Below are 9657 nucleotides of genomic sequence, written 5' to 3' on the forward strand. Positions count from 1 at the left end.
TTTTTTTTTAGTCTTTTTTAAAGTATGTTAGCAACTGTTTTTATTTTATTAAGACTTATTTGTCTGTGGCTGCTCCGGGGCTTAGTCTTTTTTAAAGTATGTTAGCAACTGTTTTTATTTTATTAAGACTTATTTGTCTGTGGCTGCTCCGATCTTAGAGGAACTTTCTGCTTTTCACCATTTAAATTTTATTTATTTATTTGTTTTTGGCTGTTCTGGGTCTTCAGTGCTATGCATGGGCTTTCTCTAGTTGCTGTGAGTGGGGGCTGCTCTTTGTTGCACTGCGCAGGCTTCTCACTGCAGCGTCTTCTCTCGTGGAGCACGGGCTCTAGGCACATGCGCTTCAGTAGTTCCAGTGTGTGGGCTCAGAAGTTGCAGCTCAAGGCTTCTAGAACTCCGGTTCAGTAGTTATTGCACATGGGCTTAGTTGTTCCATGGCAAGTGGACTCTACCTGGGCTAGGGATTGAACCCATGTCCTCTGCATTGACAGGCAGAGTCTTTACCACTGAGCCACCAGGGAAGCCCAAGAGCTGGTTAACAAAATTGATAAAACTTTAGCCAGACTCATCAAGAAAGAGATAGAGAAGGCCCAAATTAATAAAACCAGAAATGAAAAATGAGAAGTTAAAACCAACACCACAGAAATATAAAGGATCATATTAACAAAATTACTATGAACAATTATACAACAATAAAATGGACAACCTAGAGGAAATGGACAAACTTCTAGAAATGTACAACCTCTCAAGACTGAATCAAGAAGAAATAGAAAATGTGGACAGACCAATTACCAGTAATGAAGTTGAATCAGTAATATTAAAACTTCCAACAAACAAAAGTCCAGGACCAGATGGCTTCATAGGTGAATTTTACCAAATGCTTGGAGAAGACTTAACATCTATCTTCCTCAAAAATTCTAAACAATTGCAGAGGAAGAAATGTTTCTGAACCCAATCAACAAGGCCAGCATCACCCTGATACCAAAACCAGATAAAGCTATCACACACACAAAAATTAAAGGCCAATACCACTGATGAACATAGATGAAAAATTCCTCAACAAAATATTAGCAAATTGAATTCAACAATATATTAAAAAATCACAGACAATGATCAAGTGGGATTTACCCCAGGGATGTAAGGATGGATCAATATTCACAAGTCAATGTGACATATCATAGTAACAAACTGAAGAACAAAAATCATATACTCATCTCAATAGAAACACAAAAATTTTATTAAAAAGCTTTTGATAAGTTCATAATTTATGATTTAAATTATGATTAAAAACTCTCCAGAAAGTGGATATAGAGGGAACATACCTCAGGATCATAAAGGTGATATATGACAAGCCTACAGCTTAACACCATACTGACCAGTGAAAAGCTGGAACTTCCTTGGTGGTCCAGTGGTTAAGAATCCGCCTGCCAAGGCAAGGGACATGGGTTTGATCCCTGGTCCGGGAAGATCCCATATGCCATGGAGCAACTAAGCCCATGCAGCACAACTACTGAAGTCTGTGCACCCTAGAGCTCTGCAACAAGAGAAACCACCACAGTGAGGAGACCACATACTGTAGTTAGAGAGTAGCCCCAACTCACTACAGCTAGAGAAAGCCCATGCACAGCACTGAAGACCCAGAACAGCCAAAATCAAATAAATAAATAAAATTTAAATGGTGAAAAGCCGAAAGTTCCTCTAAGATCAGAAACAAGACAAAGATGTCCCCTCTCTCCACTTTCATTCAACATAGTGTTGGAACTCCTAGTCACAGAAATCAGACAAGAAAAAGAAAGAAAAGGAATCCAAATTGGAAAAGAATAAGTAAAACTGTCACAGTTTGCAGATGCCATGCTACTACACACAGAAAAGTCTAAAGATGCCATCAAAAAACTAATAGTACTCATCAATGAATTTGGTAAATTTGCAGGATATAAAATTAATATACCTAAATCTGTTGTGCTTCTAAAAACTCATAGTTTATTTAACTATTAGAAAGAGAGGTTAAGAAAAATCTCAATTAAAATCTCATAAAAAGGGCTTCTCAGGTGGCTCAGTGGTAAAGAATTTGCCTGCCAATGCAGGGGTTTAATCCCTGATTTGGGAAGATTCCCTCATGCTTCAGAGTGACTAAGCTTGTAGGCCGTAAGTATTGAGCCTGTGCTCTAGAGCCTGGGAACCACAGCTACTGAGCCCACAGGCCGTAACTACTGAGGTCCCCACGGCCTAGAGCCCATACTCCTGAGAAAAGAAGCCACCGCAGTAAGAAACCTGTGCACCTCAACTAGAGAGTAGCCCCGGCTCAGCACAGCTAGAGGAAAGCCCAGGCAGAACAAAGACCAAGCACAACCAGAACTTAAATAAATCAATTAATGAAATTAAATCTTTAAAAAGTCAAATTGCATCAAAAAATAATAAAATACCTAGAAGTAAATTTAATTAAGAAGGTAAAAGACCTATAGTTGGAAACTATAAGATGCTGATGAAAGAAATTAAAGATGACACAAACAGATGGACAGATATCCTGTGCTCATGGACTGGAAGAATTAATATTGTTAAAATGACCATACTACCCAAAGCCATCTATAGATACAATGCAATACTTATCAAAATACCAATGGCATTATTTTTTTTTACAGAACTAGAACAAATAATTCTATACTTTGTAGGGAAACACAAAAGATCTTGAATAGTCAAAACAATCTTGAGAAAAAAGAACAAAGCTAGAGGTATCATGTACCCTGATTTCAAACTATACTACAAAGCTAAAGTGATCAAAACAGTATCATACTCTTACAAAAACAGACACATAGATCAATGAACAGAATATAGATCCAGAAATCAGCCTACATTTATATGGGCAATTAATCTCTGACAAAAGAGGCAAGAATATATCATGGGAAAAAAACAGCCTCTTCAATAAATGGTGTTGAAAAAACTTGACAGCTACATGCTGAATATGTCTCACACCACGGACAAAAATAAGTTCAAAATGGATTAAAGACTTAAAAGTAAGATCTGAGACCATAAAACTCCTAGAAGAAAACATAACCAGTATACTTTTACATGAGTCTTAATAATATTTTTAATATACATCACCTCAGGTGAAAAAAAGCAAAAATATATAAACTGGGCTACATCAAATTAAAAAGCTTTTCAGAGAAGGAAACTGTCAACAAAATGAAGAGATCACTATAGAGGGGGATATAAATCTTTGCAAACAGTATTTCCTACATGGGGTTAATATCCAAAATATACAAAGAATACATACAACTCAACAAGAAAAACGCAAAAAACAGCCCAATTAAAAAGTAAGCAAATACCATCTCGACAAGATGGTCACACACCAGCAGTACGGGCGAGCATGCCTCCTGCTGCCCCACCCAAAGCCCCCGCTGCGGCCTCACCCCTGGCCCCAGCGCAGACGCCCCTCACAGTTGCTGTCTGGCCCTGCCCTCCCAGGCCCCTTCCCCGGCAGCCGTGTGGTCATCTTGGCCTCCATCGTGGACAGCTACGAGCAACGCAACGAGGGAGCTGCCTGAGTTATCTGGACCCTGCTGGGACCCGTTGACACGCACTCAGTGGAAGTCACCACTTGCCTTTCAGTGCCACACGGTGAGTCAGGAGAGGAGGTGACTGCTGACGTGGAATGCGCTAAGAACATGTATCAAGTGCACAGGAAAGTCTCTCCAGAGGAGCTCCTCCTGGGCTGGCACGCTTCGGCTCACAGCATCACGGAGCACTCAGTGCTGATCCGTGGGTACTACAGCCCAGAAGCCCCCAACCCCCAACCTCACGGTGGACACCAGCGTCCAGGCCTCGTCAGCACTTTAATGCATGTTCCTCGGAGGGCCCTGGGGACGATGGTCACCTTCTGACGGTGAAAGACCCATGTTAGACACTGGACGCGCTGGAGTTGACCTGACCTGTTTTATTCCCTACCGGGTGGTTGGCCTCTCCAGTGACCTGCGGCAAGTCGGCGACCCCCAGCACTCTGTTGCAGTGTGTGGAGGGCTCGCTGTCTGGCAAGGTGTCAGCCAACAATACCCTGGGCCACTTCTTGATAAGTCTGGTTAACCAAGTACCCAGTAGAGTTCCCGAGGACTTCCAGACCATGCTCAACAACAACATCAGTGACCTGTGGATGGTGAACTATCTGGTCAACCTCTCACAGTCACATTGCCCGCAATGAGGAACCTGTGAATCTGTGAAGGCAGCCCTCCTGCGGTGCTGGGCCCCAGCCAACCCTGGGACCCAGAAAGGAGCGAAGGAGAAATGGTGTCTTTGTGGTTTGAGTCTCGCTGACTCAGTCAACTGCTTGTGACTCTAAAGAAAAGCAGACTACCTTTTGTAAGTGAAAGAAAAAAAGTGAGCAAATAATCTAAATATTTTCCCAAAGAAGACATACATATAGCCAACCAGCATGTGAAGAGATGCTCAACATCACTAACCGTCAGCAAAATGTAAATGAAAACCATAAGCAACAAGGACCTACTGTATACCATAGGGAACTATAGTCAGTGTCTTGTAATAACTTGTATGGAAAAAGAATCTGAAAAAGTATATATTTAAGTTGAAGTACTTTCAACTTTTCACCATTAAATGTATGTGTGTGTATGTGTGTACACACATATCACATATATATCACTTGAACACTGTAAATCAACTATACTTCAAAAAAAAAATCCACAGTGAGATATCACATCATAGCTGTCAGAATGGCTACTGTTTGTTTGTTTAAATATAGAATGGCTATTATTAAAAAGACAAATGCCAAGTGTGGGTGGAGAAATGAGAACTCTTTTTTATTGTCAATTAATTTTTGTTTATTTATTTTTGACCATGTCGGGTTTTCATCGTGGCACATAGGTTCTCTATTGCTGTGCACGTGCCTTCTCTAGCGTCAGTGCGCGGGAGCTACTCTCCAGCTGTGTGCGCAAGTGGCTCGGGGCGGTGAGTTCTCCTGTTGTGGAGCACAGGCCCTAGGGCACGTGGGCTTGGTTGCCCTGCGGTATGTGGGATCTTAGTCCTCAGACTAGGGATCAAAGTCCCCTGCGTTGGCAGGTGGATTCTTAACCACTGGCCCAGGAGGGAAGTCCTGAGCAATGACAACTCTTATAACCTGTGGATAAGCATGTGAATTGTGTAGTCACCAAGGACAGTAGTATAGAGGTTCCTCAAAAAGTTAAAAATTGAACTAGCAAATGATCCATCAGTTTCACTACTGGGAATTTATCTGAAGAAAATGAAAAGAATAATTAGAAAAGATACGTGGACCCTATGTTTACTGTGCCGTTATTTACAATAGTCAAAATACGGAAGCTACCTGAGTGTCCATCAATTGATGAATAAAGGAGATATGATATATATACATCAGATCAGATCAGTCACTCAGTCGTGTCCGACTCTTTGCAACCCCATGAATCGCAGCACGCCAGGCCTCCCTGTCCATCACCAACTCCCAGAGTTCACAGAGACTCACGTCCATCGAGTCAGTGCAAACACACACACACGGTGGAATTTTACTTTTCCATAAAAAGGAACGAAATCTTTCCATTTGCCACAACATGGACAAACCTAGAGGGTATTATGCTAAGTGAAACAAGTCAGAGAAAGACAAATACTGCGTGATTTCACTTATAGGTGGATTCCAAAAAACAAAACAAGTCAACAAACTTAACAAAAGAGAACAATAGACATAGAGATAAACAGGTGGTAGCCACAGGAGAGGTGGCGGGGGGAGAGAGAAATAGGTGAGGAAGATTAAGAGGTTCATACTTTCAGTTGCAAGATAAATGAGTCATGGGTACGAAAATTATAGTGTGGGGAATATAATCAATAATTATATAACATCTGTGTATGGTGACAGATGGTAACTACACATTGTGATGATCATTTTGAAACATACAGAAATTTTCAATCACTATTTTGTATAACATGAACTAACATAGCATTGTGTTGTAGGGTAACTATACTTCACAAACAATGAACAAACAATCTCATAGAAATAGAGATCAGATTGGTGTTTACAGGAGGTGGGAGGAAATGGCAACCCACTCCAGTGTTCTTGCCTGGAGAATCCCAGGGACGGAGGAGCCTGGTGGGCTGCCGTCTATGGGGTCGCACAGAGTCGGACACGACTAAAGCGACTTAGCAGCAGCAGCAGCAGAGGTGGGAGATGGGGTCGGGGAAACTGGACCAATTATAAAATAAAAAAGTACACGGGATGTAATGTACAACATAGTAAGTATAATTAACACTGGTGTAGGGGGTTCCCTGGTGACTCAGCAGTAAAGAACCCACATGCAGTGCAGGAGATGTGGGTTTGATCCCTTAGTCAGGAAGATCCCCTGGAGAAGGGAATGGCAACCCCCTCCAGTATTCTTGCCCATGAAATCCCATGGACAGAGGAGCCTGGCGGCTACAATCCATGAGGCTGCAAAAGAGTCAGACACAACTTAGCGACTGAACAACGTTTTACACGGCAGTTAAGAAAGTAAATCCTAAGTGTTTTCATCACAAGGCAAATATAGCTGCTTTCTACTTCTTTCATTTTAAACCTATATGAGATGATGAATGTTCACCAAACTCACTGTGGTAATCTTTTCATGGTACAGAGAGATTATTAAAGGCTGCAGACCTTTACCTTAAAACTGGGAGGAAAGATTCCATATGGATCAAGATTGGAAGAGATTATTCTTAATCTCAGTAAACCCATTTTCTCATAAATAAAATAGGGTGGTGTTTTTAGGTGCCCATTTCTCGGGGTTGATGTGAAGAATAAATGAGATGAGGCATGTAAACACTTGCCCCAGTGTTTCGTACATGGCAATGGTTAGTTACTAGCAGCATGTATGAAGAAATGGAAATCGTTGTAAGATGGAGAGTCAAGAAGGGCAAAATACTTTTTTGTAAAGTGGTTTCGAGATCAACCAGTGATAAGAAAATAATTGTAAGAAAACATTTTTAACTTAAAAAAATACCACGTATCTGTTGATGGACCGAGTCCTACATATCTCCAGTAAGACTTGGCATATCAAGAAACTCATCAAGACTCTAAGGAGGTGACAGAAAAAAATGCAACCCAGGCTAGGTTTCAAGTTGGGCCATGCTAAATGTCAAATAGACGTAACACAAATGATGCAATGAACATGCCCCAGGCAAGAGTCCCCCTAAGGTTATCGAGCGATGTGAGAGACGGGTGAAAGGGCTGTTCAGTGAGGGGAAGTCTGACATCACCTAAGTCCCGAATGAAAATGGAAGCATTCAACTGGAGATGCACTTCTCCATTTCTCAGGTAGGTTCCAGGCTGCTGCGTGATGCTCAAATTTACTTTGGTTTGTCGAGGGTTTGCCCTGTGCTTTTAGGTACTGGGAAAGCTACAGGATCTGAAGATGAGTGAGATGCATTCTGTTCCCAGAAGAGCTCTACAGTCTGCTGGGGCAAACACGTGAGACAGCAGTGGTGATCCAAGGGAATCGGTCTCTGAGCAGCAAGAGCCTTAGTCCTCTGGGGACAAGATGGGAGAGGGCTACAGTCAGGGAAGACTTGCTCAGGTGGTTGAAGTAGCCTAAAATAGAAGACAGATTCATTTTAAGACAGAGGACTTCTCTTTTAAATTTAATTTTTCTTAAAAATAGTTGATTTACATGTTATATTAGTGTCAGGTGTATAGTGAAGTGATTCAGTTATATTAACACATATACATATGTCCATTTTTTTACATTCTTTTCCCAAATAGATTATTACTGGAGTATTGAATAGAGTTCCCTTTGCTGTGTCGTAGATCCTTGTTGATTATCTATTTTATATATAGTACTGTGTGTATCGGAGAAGGCAATGGCACCCCACTCCAGTACTCTTGCCTGGAAAATCCCAGGGATGGAGGAGCCTGGTGGGCTGCAGTCCATGGGGTTGCACAGAGTCAGACACAACTGAATGACTTTGCTTCCACTTTTCACTTTCATGCATTGGAGAAGGAAATGGCAACCCACTCCAGTGTTCTTGCCTGGAGAATCCCATGGACGGAGAAGCCTGGTGGGCTGCAGTCCATGGGGTTGCACAGAGTCAGACACGACTGAAGCGACTTAGCAGCAGCAGCAGCAGCAGTGTGTGTATATTGATCTCAAACTCCTAATTGATCCCCCCCACCACCCCCGCCCACAATTTTCCCCTTTGGTAACCATAAGTTTTGTTTTTGAAGTCTATGAGTCTGTTTCTGTTTTGTAAAGAAATTCATTTTTATAATCCTTTTAGATTCCACATGTAAGTGATATCATATGATATTTGTCTTTGTCTGACTTATTTCACTTAGTACAATAATCCCTAGGTCCATCATGTTGCTGCAAATGGCATTATTTCATTCTTTTTTATATTCCATTGTATATATGTATCACATATTCTTTATCCATTCCTCTATTGATGAACATTTAGGTTGCTTCCATGTCTTGTCCATCGTAAATGAACACCGGGGTGCATGTTTCCTTTCAAATTATGGTTTTCTCTGGATGTATGCCCAGGAATGGGACTGCTGGATCATCTGATAGTTCTACTTTAGTTTTTAAAGAAACCTCCATCCTTCTCCAAAGTGGCCATACAAATTTATGTTCCCACCAATAGTGTAGCTGTAGGAGAGTTGCCTTTTCTCCACACTCTCTCCAGCAGTCTTTTTGATAATGGCCCTTCTGACCAGTGCCAGGTGATTCCTCATTCAGAAAGTTTCTCATATTGGACACTCAGCCTACAATCTGCCTGATTACCTACCCTTCAGCATAGGCTCCATAAAGTGCAGCTAACCGTGCAATGGATGGCCCTAAGTCACAATTCCTTGTGAGAAATGCAGTTCTCCTCGCTATCGCTGAAGGTGATGCTCCCAAGACTTCTGCAACAGTGAACTGCTACATCTGCCAAGAAACCTGAAAAGAGAACAGAGCAAAAGGAAAACACCACATTTCTGAAATGAGAAAATGTGGCAGGAAACTCCCTGGCGGCCCACGGGTTAGGACTCTGCCCTCTCACTGCTGAGGGCCCGGATTTGAGCCTCAGTCGGGAACCAAGATCCCACAGGTCATATGGCATGGCCTAAAGAGAGAGAGAGAACGTGACAAATTTCATGTGCAGACAAGGTCAAAAGTGAGTATCGCTGAGGGTTGAAATTCCAGAGAAATGGACTGTTTCCTGCCATAGCAGTGGACAGAGGATGTCAAATTCATCTCTGATTGCAGTGAGCCAGTGAGCGCTGAGGGAACACAGGGATGAAAAGAATTCCTGATGCCTATCAGCCACCAGCCTGCAGTCACTCCCTACGGTGAGCCCTGAGGAAACTCAGGCTGTGAAAACACAGGATACCCGCTCCAGATAGCTGAGCTGCATATCATGGGAGTGCTTCTGTGAGCCCATACTTTTGTGTCTCCCCAGAGATGGGAATACCAGACTACCTGACCTGCCTGTTGAGAAATTTGTATGCAGGTCAGGAAGCAACAGTTAGAAATGGACATGGAACAACAGACTGGTTCCAAATAGGAAAAGGAGTACGTCAAGGCTGTATATTGTCACCCTGCTTATTTAACTTCTATGCAGAGTACATTATGAGAAACGCTGGGCTGGAAGAAGCACAAGCTGGAATCAAGATTGCCAGGAGAAATATCAACAACCTCA

General features: G+C 42.1%; 1 pseudogene; it reads left to right on the forward strand.

Moving 5' to 3' along the window:
- The first annotated feature begins 3364 nt into the window (after positions 1–3364).
- Positions 3365–4211, forward strand: LOC104997969 (annotated as a pseudogene).
- Positions 4212–9657: the final 5446 nt, after the last annotated feature.

This window comes from Bison bison, unplaced genomic scaffold, assembly GCF_000754665.1.
Source record: "Bison bison bison isolate TAMUID 2011002044 unplaced genomic scaffold, Bison_UMD1.0 scf7180017864317, whole genome shotgun sequence".
Taxonomy (NCBI): Eukaryota; Metazoa; Chordata; class Mammalia; order Artiodactyla; family Bovidae; genus Bison; species Bison bison.